At 49.0% G+C, this 17,235-nt stretch overlaps 1 pseudogene; it reads right to left on the minus strand.

The window, feature by feature from the left end:
* Positions 1 to 9,827, minus strand: part of LOC131203124 (golgin subfamily A member 6-like protein 22) — a 36,763-nt pseudogene extending 26,936 nt beyond the window's left edge.
* Between the last annotated feature and the right edge of the window lie 7,408 nt (positions 9,828 to 17,235).

Consider the following 17,235-nt stretch of genomic DNA (forward strand, 5'->3'; position numbering starts at 1 on the left):
AGAAGAGAAGAGAAGAGAGAATAGAAAACAAGAATGGAATGGAAATGAATTCGGGGAGAGAGGAGAGAAGAGGAGAAGAGAGGGGAGGGGAAGAGAAGAGAAGAGAAGAATAAACAGAAGGGACCTTGGAGGTCTTCTAGTCCAACCCCCTGCTCAAGCAGGAGAACCTACCATCTCAGACAAGTGACTGTCTAGTCTAGTCTAGCCTTTTCTTAAAAACCTCCAGTCATGAAGTGCCCACGATTTCTGGAGGCAGGCTGTTCCCCTGGTTAATTGTCCTCACTGTTAGGATTAGAGGAGGAGGAAGAAGAGAGGGAAGAGGAGGAGGAGCATAGCTGGCTGGGGACTTCTGGGAGTTGAAGTCCACAAGTCTTAAACTGGCCAAGGTTGGACAGCCCTGGTCTAGAGGTGGTCTTCTACTTAACGACCCATCACTTAGTGACCGTTTGAAGTTATGACTATCTGGAAAAAGTGTGTTGGGAGCTGCTTCCGAAATTGCCTCACCCACATGATGGCACTTCTCGGCCAATTGCAGCGGGCGGTGGTCACATGACCGCCTTTGACCAACCTCAAAATGAAAGCCACGCGGCAAAACCATGCGGTACTGAACAATGGGTTCATTTAACGACCGACGAGTTTGATTAACGACTGCCGCAAGAAAAAGGTCCTAAAAATCCGGTCAGTCACACCATGACCCGCTTTACGACATCAGGACTAATGACCATGATAGACCAGGCTCCATAATGGTCGTAAGTCAAGAGCATAACTCTACCTCTTCATTACTCATCGGAAAAATGGAGCGTTTCTTCTGAGCTCCACTAGGTGGCAGCACATATTGTTTCCTGTTCTGTAGCGGCCAAGATCCGTCATTTTTATTTATTTAGATGTTTTACATTCATTTTTAGACTAGAATAAAATACTTTCATTGTGTGATGAAACACACAAGGAATTTGCCCCCCCGGTGCAGGAACTCTCAGTTATGCATGCAAAACAACAGAATAATATTAAATCATCATCATAATAATATGAATAAAAAGAGGTAGTAGAACAGATGCGAAGGACAATAATAATAATAATGCAGGTAGTCCTCGACTTACAGCAGTCCATTTAGTGACCCGTTTGAAGTCACAACGCTACTGAAAAAAGTGATTTATGAGCATTTTTCATACGACCGTTGCAGGGGGTCACATAACCAGAATTCAGAAGCTTAGCAACTGACTCATATTTATGACGGTCACAGTGTCCTGGGGTCACGTAATCCCCTTTCTGACCAGCAAAGCCAAGGGGGAAGACCGGTTGAGCCCAACATTCTGGTTGCTAACCAAGACAGTCGTTAAGTGAGTTTTGGCCCCCTTTTACGGCCTTTCTTGCCACAGTTCAGTCGGTAAGTGAATCACTGCACTTCCTGACCAAAGGGTTTGCTGCAACAGTTGTAAGGGTAAAAAATGGTCATAAGTCACTTTTTTTCAGTACCGTTGTAACTTGGAACGGTCGCTAAATGAATTATAGAACCCAGACATTTGAAACGTATTCATTTTTACAGAAAATACTAACGTATTCATTTTAATAAGCGTTTTTGATCCACTTTTCTAAGGCCAGTGGATAACCCCAAAGAATGGGAAATGTGAACTTGTTGAACCTGAATTTTTAAAATTGCTTTTGGGACACCCGGTGAACCCTTTCTGGGGCCAGTTAAACGTATTTGCTAGTATTTAGTATTTGCTGAAAGAATAAGTATAAATGTTTAAACATCTACCTATCCGGAATTTATCAGCTAGGCTGGCACTAATCTGCATGTGGTAAGGCAGCTTAACTCAAGACGAGGCTCTGCTGATCTGTTGGCTTTGCAATTCCCAGAGTGCTTCATCTTTTTTTTAACTAATTAAATTTGCTTGCTACCCATCTCACAGAATAATTTTATATGGCTGTCACTCAGCTGGCTTTCATGCCTAAGGCGGGACTAGAACTCACCGTCTCCTGGTGATTGGCACAAAGTCACCCAGCCTTCTTTCATGCCTAAGGAGGGACTAGAACTCACCGTCTCCTGGTGATTGGCACAAAGTCACCCAGTCAGCTTTCATGAAGAGAAGAGAAATAAGGATAAGATAGGATAAGATAAGATAAGGTAGGGGAGGAGAATAGAATAGAATAGAATAGAATAGAATAGAATAGAATAGAATAGAATAGAATAGAAAAAAGAAAAGAAAAGAAAAGAAAAGAAAAGGTGGAATAGAATAAATGGAATGGAATGGAATAGAATAGAATAATATAGGATCAGATAGAACAGAACAGAACAGAACAGAACAGAACAGAAGGGAATGGGAATGGGATGGAATAGAATAGAACAGAACAGAATAGAATAGAATAGAATAGAATAGAATAAAGAAAAGAAAAGAAAAGAAAAAAGAAAAGAAAAGGTGGAATAGAATAAATGGAATGGAATGGAATGGAATGGAATAGAATAGAATAATATAGGATCAGATAGAACAGAACAGAGCAGAACAGAACAGAAGGGAATGGGAATGGGATGGAATAGAATAGAACAGAATAGAATAGAATCGAATAGAATAGAATAGAATAAAGAAAAGAAAAGAAAAGAAAAAAGAAAAGGTGGAATAGAATAAATGGAATGGAATGGAATGGAATGGAATAGAATAGAATAGAATAGAATAGAATAGAATAGAATAATATAGGATAGGATAGGATAGGATAGGATGGGGATGGGAGTGGGAGTGGGAGTGGGAATGGGAATGGGAATGGGAATGGGAATGGGATGGAATAGAATAGAATAGAATAGAATAGAATAGAATAGAATAGAATAGAATAGAATAGAATAGAATAGAATAGAATTCTTTATTGGCCAAGTGTGATTTGTCTTTGGTGCATATGCTCTCAGTTTTATTTAAACAAAGACACACTCACACAAAGATTTTTTTCTAAGAGGTCTCTCTGGCAGAGAGGTTTTTCCATCCTTCTGGCCCGATTTCCCCTGGACTATAAAATGCTAAGCTGTCGTTTGTTTAATGTCCCTCTTTTGTTTAGTAGAGTCAATGCAGTTGCCTAGGTTCTAAATCAAACCAATGACTTTATGGGCGTTGAGGGCAGCCATCACCAAAGTGAACAACTCGTAGATCCCTGGCATTCCCTTCTTGGATCGTCCAATCAAGAGGGTCATTGCTAAGAATTCTGGGAATTGAAGTCCGTTCAGTATTGAAGGGGGTCCAAGTGGGAGAAGGTGGGCTTGGTGTTTGGCCTAAATCTGAGTTGATTTATTTTCCCATTAAGAACTTCTCTGGCTGTTCTTCTGGAAGGCCACCATTGTTTTTAGCTTCTTCCAAGGTTACACAGACCAGGGCTCTGCTGGGAGGGGAAAGAGGGAGAAGACTTCAATTTCCTTTAAGGGATCTATAATCCTTTACACGATCCACTGGATCCTTGCCAGTCTAACGCACCTCCAATGCCTGGCAGGGTTATCTGCTCCTTTCCTTCCTTCCTTCCTTCCTTCCTTCCTTCCTTCCTTCCTTCCTTCCTTCCTTCCTTCCTCCCTCCTTCCCCCTCTTTCTTTCTTTCTTTCTTTCTTTCTTTCTTTCTTTCTTTCTTTCTTTCTTTTCTTTCTTTCTTTCTCTCTCTCTCTCTTCCTCCCTCCCTCCCTCCTCCCTCCCTCCCTCCTTCCCCCCTTTCTTTCTTTCTTTCTTTCTTTCTTTCTTTCTTTCTTTCTTTCTTTCTTTCTTTCTTTCTTTCTTTCCAGCAATGAGTGGAAACTAATCAAGGAAAGAAGTGTAGGAAAAAATATTCAGCTGGTTCAGTTCCAAGCCGGGAGAAAGACACTGGGAACACGGAGGCGGATCGGGTAAAATGTTGAATTTTAATAATTTTAATTTTAATTGGGGTATTTTTATGAATTTTATGGGTCAAATTGACGGTTTTAAATTTTCGGCCATTTATTGAATATGTTATTTTAACTTTTGTCTTAATTTCTATACTGTACTGTTTTATTCTGGCTGTACACCGCCCTGAGTCCTTCGGGAGAAGGGCGGTATAAAAATCTAAATAATAAATAAAAATAAATAAAATGTTGAATGATGAACAAAACCACCGAGCCCATGGTTGTGGTGCAGCTGCGCATATGGAGTTGGGGTGGGGTGGGGTGTTATACCTTCTCTAAGCTTTGCGCTTGAGCTTCCTGTTCCTGCGCAAGGACATGTCTTCTATTGGCTGTTGTCAGATTCCTATGGGGTCATGTAGGGGTCAAAGCTGGCTCTATAGGCAAAGTACAAATCCTAGGTCAGTGGTGGTTAACCTTTTCTGGACCCGACGGCCCAAAGTGCATGTTTGTGTGCGTAAATGCGCACATGCACACCCAACCCCCACCAATGGTGGGTTTCAAATTTTTTTACTACCGGTTCTGTGGGTGTGGCTTGGTGGGCGTGGCATGGCTTGGTGGGTGTGGCTTGGTGGGCGTGGCAGGGGAAGGATACTGTAAAATCTCCATTTCCCACCCCACTCCAGGGGAAGAATACTGCAAAATCTCCATTTCCCACCCCACTCCAGAGGAAGAATACTGCAAAATCTCCATTTCCCACCCCACTCCAGGGGAAGGATACTGTAAAATCTCCATTCCCACCCCACTCCAGGGGAAGGATACTGTAAAATCTCCATTCCCACCCCATTCCAGAGGAAGAATACTGCAAAATCTCCATTTCCCACCCCACTCCAGAGGAAGAATACTGCAAAATCTTCATTTCCCACCCCACTCCAGGGGAAGGATACTGTAAAATCTCCATTCCCACCCCACTCCAGGGGAAGGATGCTGTAAAATCTCCATTCCCACCCCATTCCAGAGGAAGAATACTGCAAAATCTCCATTTCCCACCCCACTCCAGGGGAAGGATACTTAAAATCTCCATTTCCCACCCCACTCCAGGGGAAGGATACTGTAAAATCTCCATTCCCACCCCATTCCAGAGGAAGAATACTGCAAAATCTCCATTCCCTCCCAATCAGCTGGGACTTGGGAGGCAGAGAGTAGATGGGGGGCGGGGCCAGTCAGATTTTTTTACTCCCGGTTCTCAGAACTATTCAAAATTTCCGCTACTGGTTTTCCAGAGCTGGTCAGAACCTGCTGAAACCCACCTCTGAAACAACCCCCCCCCAAAATGCAATGCGGGTGCGGGCCCCGTGCATGTGCCCCATCCCCCCTCGCATGTGGTAGATGTGGCTCTGCACACGCCCCATCGCCCTGCACATACGTGGCAGAGACCCGACGACCAGCTGCCCAGCGGGAGGCATGCACACTTATGCGGCAGAGCTAAACTGCGGCAACGGCTCGTGTGCCCACAGAGAGAGTGCTGCATGCCATAGGTTCGCCATCCCGGTCCTAGGGATTTGTCTGAGCTAAGTTTGGTTGACATTTGGCAGGTGATGCGGTGAAGGGGCTTGTGTTCTGAAAGGGTGTCAGGTAATTCCTATGGTGGTTTAATGGCTTTCGTTCTGTTTTGGCTCTTTTTTTTTTTCATAAAAAAGTCTTATTTTTACAATCATATCAAACAGCCCATCCAATGTACAGTTATATACAATTAGTCGGGCTTGCCCAGTCACCACCCCCCTTTTTAACACTCTTCCCTCTTCTACCTTCTTCTACTTTCCAGACCTTCGTCTCCTTTTCTTATCTACATCCTCTCCTTCCTCCACCCTACACCTTCCTTCTCCCTCTTCTACCCCTCTTCCTTCCTCTTCTCCTCTTTCCTACCTCCTACTCTCTCCCCTTTTCTCCCTCCCCATCGTTCTAAAATGGTAACTGGGCAGACCCGACCCTACATTAATTATATTTATACATCTTCAATAATCCCTGTACATTAACCATCACTCCATCCTTTACCCTCAACCTCCCAATTCCCCTTCCCCTTACCCCCCACCCCCCCACCCTGACTTCCCAGAACAAAATGCAGGGTATCAAAACTAACAATCATAATCCAAAATAATTCCTAAATTATAATCTCTAGTCACCCCACACATAATCACACTCTCAATTCCCCTCTCTTTCAAAAATATATCTAATACAAAATATTTCCTAAATTTACTCATATGCTATTCGATATTTTTTTATCTGATACTTATTTTGAATATAATCAATCCACGTTCTGTTTTGGCTCTTGGGCGAGGGTATTTGCTTATGACTAGAGCTATCTAGATACTCGTCTTCTTCCAAGAAGCTCTTGGTCTCTTAAGTGCTGGCATCTGCCGCAGGCTATTAAGAAAAGGCAGGGGCCTGCTTTCTGCCTCCAAGAGCAAGTTTCTCCATTCCTCCTTTAGGGGAAATATAATAATCTTGTCTTTTTAACATTTCCCAAAATATTCCATTCTTCGAGGAAAGAGGCGGGGGGGAGGGGGGCTAACTTTCTACAGAAGCCACCTAGAACTAAGGAGACATTTCCTGACGGTGAGGAGAATTAACCCGTGGAACAACTTGCCACCAGAAGTTGTGGGTGCTCCCACGCTGGGAGTTTTGAAGAAGAGATTGGACGACGCATCGGTCTGAAATGGTAGACGGTTTCCTGCCCGCGCAGAGGGTTGGACTACGACAGGGGTCTCCAACCTTGGTCCCTTTAAGACTTGTGGACTTTGCTGGCTGAGGGACTCTGGGAGTTGAAGTCCACAAGTCTTAAAGGGACCAAGGTTGGAGACCCCTGCTTTGCTGGCTGAGGGACTCTGGGAGTTGAAGTCCACAAGTCTTAAAGGGACCAAGGTTGGAGACCCCTGCTTTGCTGGCTGAGGGACTCTGGGAGTTGAAGTCCACAAGTCTTAAAGGGACCAAGGTTGGAGACTCCTGCTTTGCTGGCTGAGGGACTCTGGGAGTTGAAGTCCACAAGTCTTAAAGGGACCAAGGTTGAAGACCCCTGCATTGCTGGCTGAGGGACTCTGGGAGTTGAAGTCCACAAGTCTTAAAGGGACCAAGGTTGAAGACCCCTGCATTGCTGGCTGAGGGACTCTGGGAGTTGAAGTCCACAAGTCTTAAAGGGACCAGGGTTGGAGACCCCTGCATTGCTGGCTGAGGGACTCTGGGAGTTGAAGTCCACAAGTCTTAAAGGGACCAGGGTTGGGGACCCCTGCATTGCTGGCTGAGGGACTCTGGGAGTTGAAGTCCACAAGTCTTAAAGGGACCAAGGTTGGAGACCCCTGCATTGCTGGCTGAGGGACTCTGGGAGTTGAAGTCCACAAGTCTTAAAGGGACCAAGGTTGGAGACCCCTGCATTGCTGGCTGAGGGACTCTGGGAGTTGAAGTCCACAAGTCTTAAAGGGACCAGGGTTGGGGACCCCTGGACTAGAAGACCTCCAAGGTCCCTTCCAACTCTGTTACTATTCTTCTTCTTCTCAAGCTGTTGAAGATTTTTGCTCCCATTGCTTGATGATAAGAAGCAAACCTTCCCAGATGAAGTCCCCGAAGACTGCAAAGGGTCTTTGGAGTTAAACCATGGTTAGAAGACGGCTTAGGGTGGCCACCTCCCAAATCACAGGCTGGTTGGGTATCTAAACCCCCTGGAAACCGCATGGAGTGGAGACGGCCTTCATCCTTCAGTGTTTGGTTGTTATGGCAACAAGCGCTCGAAATTCCTCACGGGGAAAACAAGCAGAAATTTGGGGAAAGAACAGCGACCCTGGAGTTGACTCATTGGGTGCCATCATGGGTTGGAAGTTCCGGTTGGAAGGGCTTTCAGGAGGTCCTTGGCGTGGCTGAGCTTCAGGCCTGGCTCCCCACCTGAAGCACCAGATCTCCTTCAAGGTTTTCCCATCAAGACTTTACTAACGTTATTATGAGAGGGCCACCAGTTCACAAGGCAGATGTTCTCTCAGTCTAGTTACGTCACGGGTGGGCAAGTCCTCCTCCTCCTCTTCCTCCTCTTCCTCCTCCTCCTCCTCCTCCTCCTCCTCCTCCTCCTTCTCTTTCTCCTCCTTCTCTTTCTCCTTCTCCTCCTTCTCCTCCTCTTCCTCCTCCTCCTCCTCCTCCTCCTCCTCCTTCTCTTCTCCTTCTCCTCCTTCTCCTCTCCTCCTCCTCTTCCTCCTTCTCCTCTCCTTCTCCTTCTCCTTCCTCCTCCTCCTCCTCCTCTTCCTCCTCCTCTCCTCCTTCTCTTCTCCTCTCCTCCTTCTCCTCTTCCTCCTCTTCCTCCTTCTCCTTCTCTTCTCCTCCTCCTCCTTCTCCTCCTCTTCCTCCTCCTCCTCCTCCTCCTCCTTCTCTTCTCCTCCTTCTCTCTCTTCTCCTTCTCCTCCTCTTCCTCCTCTTCCTCCTTCTCCTTCTCTTCCTCCTCCTCCTCCTCCTCCTCCTCCTCTTCCTCCTCCTCCTCCTCCTCCTCCTCCTCCTTCTCTTCTCCTCCTTCTCTCCTTCTCCTCCTTCTCCTCCTCTCTTCCTCCTCTTCCTCCTCCTTCTCCTTCTCCTTCTCCTCTCCTTCCTCCTCCTCCTCCTCTTCCTCTTCCTCCTCCTCCTCCTCCTCCTCCTCCTCCTTCTCTCCTCCTTCTCTCTCCTCCTTCTCTTCTCCTCCTTCTCCTCCTCTCCTCTTCCTCCTCCTCCTCCTCTTCTCTTCCTCCTCCTCCTCTTCTCCTTCTCCTCCTCTTCTCCTCCTTCTTTTTCTCTCCTCCTCCTTCTCTTCTCCTTCTCCTCCTCTTCTCCTCCTTCTTTTCTCTCCTCCTCCTTCTCTTCTCCTCCTCCTCCTTCTCCTCCTCTTCCTCCTCCTCCTCCTCCTCCTCCTTCTCTTCTCCTCCTTCTCTTCTCCTTCTCCTCCTTCTCCTCCTCTTCCTCCTCTTCTCCTCCTTCTCTCTCCTCCTCCTCCTCCTCCTCCTCCTCTTCCTCCTCCTCCTCCTCCTCCTCCTCCTCTTCTCCTCCTTCTCTTCTCCTTCTCTCCTTCTCCTCCTCTTCCTCCTCTTCCTCCTTCTCCTTCTCTTCTCCTTCTCCTTCTCCTCTTCCTCCTCCTCCTCTTCCTCTTCCTCTTCCTCCTCCTCTTCCTCCTCCTCCTTCTTCTCTTCTCCTCCTCCTCCTCCTCCTCCTCCTCCTCCTCCTCCTCCTCCTCCTCCTCCTCCTCCTCCTCCTCCTCTCTCCTCCTCCTCTTCTCCTCCTTCCTTCTCCTCCTCCTCCTCCTCCTCCTCCTCCTCCTTCTCCTCCTTCTCTCCTCTCCTCCTCTCCTCCTCCTCCTCCTCTTCCTCCTCTTCTCATCTCCTTCTCCTTCTCCTCCTTCTCCTCCTCTTCCTCCTTCTCCTCTTCCTCCTTCTCCTCCTCTTCCTCCTCTTCCTCCTTCCCCTCCTCTTCCTCCTTCCCCTCCTCTTCCTCCTTCTCCTCTTCCTCCTTCTTCTCTTCCTCTTCCTCCACCTCCTCCTTTTCCTTCTCCCTCCTCCTCCTCCTTCTTCTCCTCCTTCTCTTCCTCCTCCTCCTTTTCCTCCTCCTTCCTCCTTCCCCTCCTTCTCCTCCTTCTCCTCTTCCTCCTTCTCCTCTTCCTCCTTCTCCTCTTCCTCCTTCCCCTCCTCTTCCTTCTTCTTCTCCTCCTCCTCCTTCTCCTCCTCCTTCTCCTCCTCCTCCTCCTCCTCCTCCTCCTCCTCCTCTTCCGCCTCCTCTCTTCTCCCTTCTCCTTCTCCTTCTCCTCCTCCTTCTCCTTCCTCTTTTCCTCCTCCTCTTCCTCCTCCTTCCTTCCTTCCTCTTCCTCCTCCTCTTCCTTCTCCGCCTCTAGTTCTTCCTCCTCCTCCTCTTTCTCTTCCTCCTCCTCCTCTTTCTCCTCCTTCTCTTTCTCCTTCTCCTCTTCCTCCCCCTCCTCCTTCTCCTCCTCCTCTTCCTCCTCTTCCTCCTCCTTCTCCTTCTCCTTCTCCTTCTCCTTCTCTTTCTCCTCCTCCTCCTCCCCCCCCCTCCTCCTCCATGGCCGGCTGGGGAAAATTCTGCACATGATTGAAGTCTACATCTCTGAAAGTCACCAAGGTTGAGAAAACACCGCCTTAAAATGTTCTGCAACATGTTAAAAAGTTTTCCATTCATGATCAATTCACTTAATGCCCTCGTTTGCCAATGAAAATTCTGTTCCCAGTTGTGGTTTTACATCCTGGACTTGCTGCCTGTCCGTTTACGTGGCTATAAAAATCTTTTGAATTCCTGGTTGTTGGGTGAAGACTGTGTGGCCCTCAGTTAAAAACTGGAGCACTTCTGTCCTTTGAGTGACACAGGTACGGTAGTCCTCGACGTACCACAGCCACAATTCGGCCCAAAATTTCTGCCGTTCAGTGGGACCTTAGTTGTGAGTTTTGCCCCCTTTTACGACCTTCCTTGCCACCACTGTTAAGCGAATCACCGCAGTCCCACGGCCGTTAATTGAACCTGGACTCCTCGTTGACTTTGCTCGTCAGACGGTCGCAGTGCTGGGGACACTGCGACCGTCATAAATACGAGTCAGTTGCCGAGCGTCCGAATTTTGATCACGTGACCGTGGGAGGGGGGGGGAGTGTGCTGCAGCGGTCGTAACCACGACACACAGCCACCAATCCCTTTTTTTTATTGCCGTTGTAACTGTGAACGGTCACTAAATGAAGCGTTGTAAGTCGAGGCCTACCTGTGCCTACGTGCCACCCTTGAACGGAGGAGAAAGTGATTGAAGAAGGAATGACCGGACGATTGAAGTCAAAAGGAGGGGAAAACTGTTTGACTCAGTTCCTCCATCGGCCTGTTTTAATCACAGGAAACTGTCTTGGACTTAAACAGTTCTGAACGCTGGGGAAGGTGACACACAGGTAAACATCTCTCGGTGTGATCTCACTGCTATTATGCTGGGGGCGTGACGCCGAACTTTCTGCCGACGAAGCTCTCTCGATTAATCAGAAGAGAGCCGGAAGGGACCACGGAGGTCATCTAGCCCAACCCGCCCACCCACCCACCCCGTTCAAACAAGACCGTTTCGAGCCCCTTCGATTCTTCAGGCTTCGTGGACGTTCCTGGCTTCATGGATGTTCGCTTGCCACGCTTGCTAGAGGCCTTGGCTGGCTGCCCGCTGGCGCCCCTCCATCCTGGCAGCGCATGGGAACGGTCGAGCGAGCATCATAACAGCTCAACCGTGGCAACTTGAAGACGTGTGGACTTCAACTCCCAGAATTCCCCAGCCAGCCATTTCAATCGCTACATGCCGGGCTGGTGAATTCTGGGAGTTGAAGTCCACAAGTCTTAAAGTTGCTACGGGGTGTCCAACTTTGGCAGTTGCAGCCCCCAGAGACTTGGCGCATCCCGGGAGCATCCCATGTGGCTAATTGCTCCCCGTGGCGTATCAACCGGTGGCCGGTGAATAGCGCAGGCTGGTAAAGCCTGTTATTAAGAACACAAAGCCTGCAATTACTGCAGGTTCGAGCCCGGCCCAAGGTTGACTCAGCCTTCCATCCTTTAGAAGGTAGGTAAAATGAGGACCCAGATTGTTGGGGGGGCAATAAGTTGACTTTGTAAAAAAAATATACAAATAGAATGAGACTATTGCCTTATACACTGTAAGCCGCCCTGAGTCTTCGGAGAAGGGCGGGGTATAAATGTAAACAAAAAAAAAAAAATCAACGGGGGGCAATTTCAAATTCAAATTCAGAATAGAGCTGGAAGGTACCTTGGGGGTCTTCTAGTCCAGCCCCCCGCTCAAGCAGGAAACCCAATATTCCATTCCACACTAGTGACTCTCCAGTCTCTTTTTAAAGACCTCCAGCGATGGAGCGCCCACAACTTCTGGTGGCAAGCTGTTCCACGGGTTAATTGATAAATGGTAACAGAATAACAGAGATGGAAAGGACCTCGGAGGTCTTCTAGTCTAAACAACCTGCTCAAGCAGAATACCCTATACCATTCAATACAAATGGTTGTTCCAATCTCTTCTTAAAAGCCTCGCAACTTCTGGTGGCAGGCTGTTCCACCGGTTAATTGTCCTCACTGTCAGGAAATTTCTCCTTAGTGCCAGGTTGCTTCTCTCCTTGATGAGTTTCCATCCGTTGCTTCTTCTCCTGCCTTCAGGTGTTTGGAGAATAGGTGGAGCCCCTCCTCTTTGAGGCTGTCGTGTCCCACTCCCCACTCCGACGCACGAGTCAAGGAAGTCCGTAACAAACTTGGCAACGAAGCCTCTGCAGCTTGCCAAGTCCCTTCGAGGTTTATCAGGGCAGGCAGGAGTCCAAGTTGTGACTTCAGCGATAGGGTCCGATATCAGCAAACTAGATAAGACTTGACTCAAGGTTGGAATGCCAAAAGCAGGTCCTTTATATAGGCTGTGGGGTGTGGCTCCATGACTCAGCATTTATCCAGGCTTGCCCCACCCCTCCTTCTGCTGGCGTCGCCTCTCAGATCTCCAGAAGCGAGGGTCCTCCTACTCTGAATTGCCTTCAGCTGGATCTGCTGGCAGCTTCTGGGAAAGGGAAGGGGTCAGAGGGAGTAGGGCTGAGTAATTCCAGCACGTGGCTGCCTTCTTGCTCTGACGGCTGAGCCAAAGGAACACACGCCCGTAGGAGTGAGGTTTATCGGACTTGTTTGTTCACTCCTGGAATCCTCTCCGGGCATGGGGCTAGGGCCGGGGTCTGGAGGCATGACAGGCCGTTCATCTTCATTATCAGAGTCTGATAACAGGCCTGGCTGGAGACGGGAGGGGCCCGGCTGAGAAGAGGAGGGAGGATGAGTGACAACAGGGGCAGCCCCTCAAATACTGGAAGGCTGCTGTCATGATTAGAAGGAGAACTTTGAGTGTTCACCAGCACTTAAGCATCTGAGAAGACAAAACCGTGTCGGGTATCAAAGTGCTGGAGAATGCTGGGAATTGAAGTCCACAAGTCTTAAAGTGGCCAAGGTTGGACATCCTTGTTCTACGCACCTCGGCAACTTTCAGATGTGTTGATCTTAACTCCCAAAACGTTCTAGCCAGCATATAGGGATTGAAACTCCTAGAATTCACCAGCCAACATGCTGACTGGGGAATTCTGGGAATTGAAGTCCACCAGTCTCAAAGTTGCCAAGGTGGGACACCTTCCCCCCCCGTTCTGAAAAGATACAGATTAACAGAGTTGGAAGGGACCTTGAAGATCATCTAGTCCAACCCCCCGCAAGCAGGAGACCCTGTACCATTTCTGACAAGAGGGCAGCCCAGTCTCTTCTTCAAAGCCTCCAGGGATGAAGCTCCCACAACTTGAATGACCGAATAATAACAGAGTCAGAAGGGACCTTTGAGATCATCTAGTCCAACCCCCCCACCCAAGCAGGAGACCCTGCACCATTTCTGACAGAAGGCGGTCCAATCTCTTCTTGAAAGCCTCCAGGGATGAAGCTCCCACAACTTCCGAAGGCAACTCCTGTTCCATCGGTTGATTTTTTTTCTCATTGTCATGAAATTTCTCCTTATCTCTCCTTGATCAGTTTCCATCCATTCTTCCTTGTCTGGCCTTCGGGTGCTTTGAAAAACAACTTGACCGCCCCTCCTCTCTGTGGCAGCCCCTCAAATATTGGAAGGCTGCTATCACATCCCCCCTGGTCCTTCTCTAATACCTGAAAAATCAGCCTCTCTCAGTAATTACAGGTACTTAGAGATCCTTGTGAACCTCTTTTCACCCCGACCCAACTGTGAAAAGAACCCGTGTGAAGCTGTGGTTAAGCGATCGATCTAGAACTGGAGAGATCTCAGCTCAGGGAGTGGTGGTTGGCCAGTCATAAGGTTGTGTTCCCGAGGCTGCAGGGAGATTATTATGCAGGGGAAAAATTCCCTGCGTTGAGCTTTGGGAGGGAGAGTGGAAACCACGAGGGGTGAAATCCAAAATTTTTTCCTACAGGTTCTGTGGGTGTGGCTTGGTGGGCGTGGCAGGGGAAGGATATTGAAAAATCTCCATTCCCACCCCACTCCAGGGGAAAGATACTGTAAATTCTTCATTCCCTCTCCTCTTGGGGGAAAGATATTGCCAGATCTCCATGCCCACCCCACTCTGGGGCAGGCCAGAGGTGGTATTTGCCCAGTGGTGGGATTCAAGTAATTTAACAACCGGTTCTCTGCCCTAATGATTTCTTCCAACAACCAGTTCGCCAAACTGCTCAGAAAGTTAACAACCGGTTCTCCCGAAGTGGTGCGAACTGGCTGAATCTCACCACTGTATTTGCCGTTTCTTCAAACTACTCAAAATTTCCGCTACCGGTTCTCCGGAACCTGTTAGAACCTGCTGGATTTCACCCCTGGAAATAACCCAAGGGAGAATAATCGATCTGCAACCCGGGGGAGAATGGGAGAGAGGCTCTTGCAGGATAAATGGGGATTATGTGCCAAGCCACGAAGGAACTTGTATTGTGGTGCACAGTGGCGTGGAGGATAAACCCTGTGGATCAGGGGTGTCAAAGTCGATTTCATGGAGCAGGGATCTCCAGCCTTGACAACTTTAAGCCTGGGGGACTTCAACTCCCAGAATCCCCCAGCCAGCTTTGCTGGCTGGGGAATTCTGGGAGTTGAAGTCCACCAGGCTTAAAGTTGCCAAGGTTGGAGACCCTGTCATGGAGGGCCGCATCAGGGTTGTGTTTGACCTTGGAGGATTGGAGTGGGCATGACAGAGGACTCAGGTTGGGGGCATCTGTGGTGGCCTCTGGTGGCTCAGACTGCTGTTATTAACACAGCTGCTTGCAATTACTGCAGGTTCAAATCCCACCAGGCCCAAGGTTGACTCAGCCTTCCATCCTTTATAAGGTAGGTAAAATGAGGACCCAGATTGTTGGGGGCAATAAGTTGACTTTGTATATAATATACAAATGGATGAAGACTATTGCTTGACATAGTGTAAGCCGCCCTGAGTCTTCGGAGAAGGGCGGGATATAAATGCAAATAAAAAAAAAGTGGTAAGGCAGGACTTCCCTGAGACCCTCCCTCACTCTCATTATAATCTCCTTCCTTCCTTCCTTCCTTCCTTCCTTCCTTCCTTCCTTCCTTCCTTCCTTCCTTCCTTCCTTCCTTCCTTCTTCTCTTCCCTTCTTTTTATTTCCCTCTTCATTCCTTCTCTTTCCTTCCCCCCTTTCCTTCTTTTCCTTCCTTGCTGTCTTCCCATCTTCCCTTCTTTGTCTTTCCTCTTTCCCTTTCTCCTTTCCCGTCCCTTCTTGCATACTCAAATGCAAAAGGGGAAGAAACAGTTCTCCTTTTGTTCTGTTTTTAAGTTTGTTTTGATAGCCTTCTCCCAGTGAAAATGGAGTGCAGGGGGCTGTGCGGGGCCCCCACCCCCGAGTTCTGTGTTCAATGGCAGAGACACCGTGGGCCAGTCTTACGTTGTTTCCAGGCCAGCCCTGCGGGTCAGATCTCAGCACCCCGTGGGCCGGATTTGGCCCACGGGCCTTAAGTTTGACACCCCTGCTCTAAGATTAATATTGCTTTATAATATCTTGGTAAGAGCACACTTGGAATATTCTGTCCAGTTTTGGATGCCACGATGTAAAAAAGATGCTGAGACTCTAGAAAGAGTGCAGAGAAGAACAAGAAGCAACGGATGGAAACTAATCAAGGAGAGAAGCAACCTGGAATTAAGGAGCTCTCTAACAGTGAGGACAATTAACCAGTGGAACAGCTCACCACCAGAAATCACAGGTTTCCCAACACTGGAGGTTTGCAAGAAGAGACTGCACAGCCACTTGTGTGGAATGGTAGAGGGTTTCCTGCTTGAGCAGGGGGTTGGACTAGAAGACCTCCAAGGTCCCTTCCAGCTCTATTCTGGATTTGAATTTGATTCGCCATAGGGAACAATTAGCCACGTGGGATAGCTCCTGGGACGTGGATATCTGGGCCCTGCACCCAGGCCCACGGGGGCTGCAACCGCTGCCACCCTGCCAGGATGGAGCGGCTGCCAGCGGGCTCAGCTCCCAAGGTGGCAGCCAGCCGAGCCCTCTAGCAAGAGAAGCCAGTGAGTGTCCGTGAATCCAGTAATGTCCACGAATCCTGAAGAATCGAAGGCTCGACTAAAAGCACCCCCCGGGGTGGCTGGACGTCAATGGGGTGGCAGGTCTTTGCTCACCCAGGAGTTTGAGAAAGGGAACACTCTGCACGTTTACAGAAGCTCGCTTCTCGGGTGGGGCTCCCCACACAGCAGAGCCCGAAGGCAGCTATTCCCTCTTCCTGGATCCCCTCCTGAGCTTCAAGGCAGAGAGGAGTCCCATCCAGGGGTGGGCTGCTGGGGGTTTGCAGGGGTTTGGGAGAACCTCTAGCTAAGATTCTGTGCAGTTCGGAGACCCCCCAAATCCCACTCCTGGTTGGCCTTGCCCTGCTCCCCCTTCCCTCCCAGGAGTCCCGTTTTGGATGCAGGTAAGTGCAGGGCATCTGCGGAGGCTCAGGGAGGGTGAAAAATTCTGGACATTCTGGAGGCCCTCTGGGCTCATTTCTGGCCTCCAGAGTCTGGGGAGACCATTTTTGCCCTCCCTGAGGCTTGAGGAAAGCCTCCAGAACCTGGGGAGGGCAACCCCCCTCCCCGCCTGTTGTGGTCTGCCAGCAGCATGTGGACCTGGCAACAGAGTCAGACAGTGAAGAAGCTGGGGAGGACAATGAGTCAGTCCTGGAGTCAGGGGAAGGCCCGGATGAGGGCGCTGCGTCGGAAGCAGAGATGGGGCCAGGGCCATCGGAGAGTGAGGTGCGGACTCCGGAGCCTCCAGAGGCGGACAGCAGAGAGGCAGAGGAACAGGAAGAGCCTGTTCCTAGTGCACGCACGCACGCAAAGAGCTGCCAGAAGGCAAGAGCAGTTGAAGCAAAAGGGACGACTCGGGAGTAAGGCCAGGAGATGATTGGCCCCTCCCATAAGGCTTAAAAGAGCAGCAACGAGCTGTTGGGTTCTTTGTGGAAAAGCAACCTTGATTCCATTGCTTCTTGTCAGTGTCTCTTGAACTTTGTGGAGGTTTTGCCAAGAAAAGCCTTTGGCAGGTTGCCAGAAACAACAAAGGTTCGTGATAAGGCCCGTAGACTGTTTATGAAGAATTTGTTTTGGACTAAGATGAGAATGAATTAATTCTCAGCTGTTTTAATAAAATATGTTTATTCAGGACTAAATTGTGTTTGGTGCAGGAGGCTGACTAGGCCACGCCCACAATGGCCACGCCCACCCAGCAACCGGGCACACAACCTCTTGTTGAAATTTTTGAAGCCCACCCCCGGTCCCATCCCTCCTCCCAACCCATCTCCCCACCCTTGGGCACGACACATGGCGCTCTGCCATCTCCCCCCCCCCAAAAAAAACCTAGCGTTGGCTACACTTCAGCCG

This window comes from Ahaetulla prasina, chromosome 8 (genome assembly GCF_028640845.1).
Source record: "Ahaetulla prasina isolate Xishuangbanna chromosome 8, ASM2864084v1, whole genome shotgun sequence".
In the NCBI taxonomy this organism is placed as follows: Eukaryota; Metazoa; Chordata; class Lepidosauria; order Squamata; family Colubridae; genus Ahaetulla; species Ahaetulla prasina.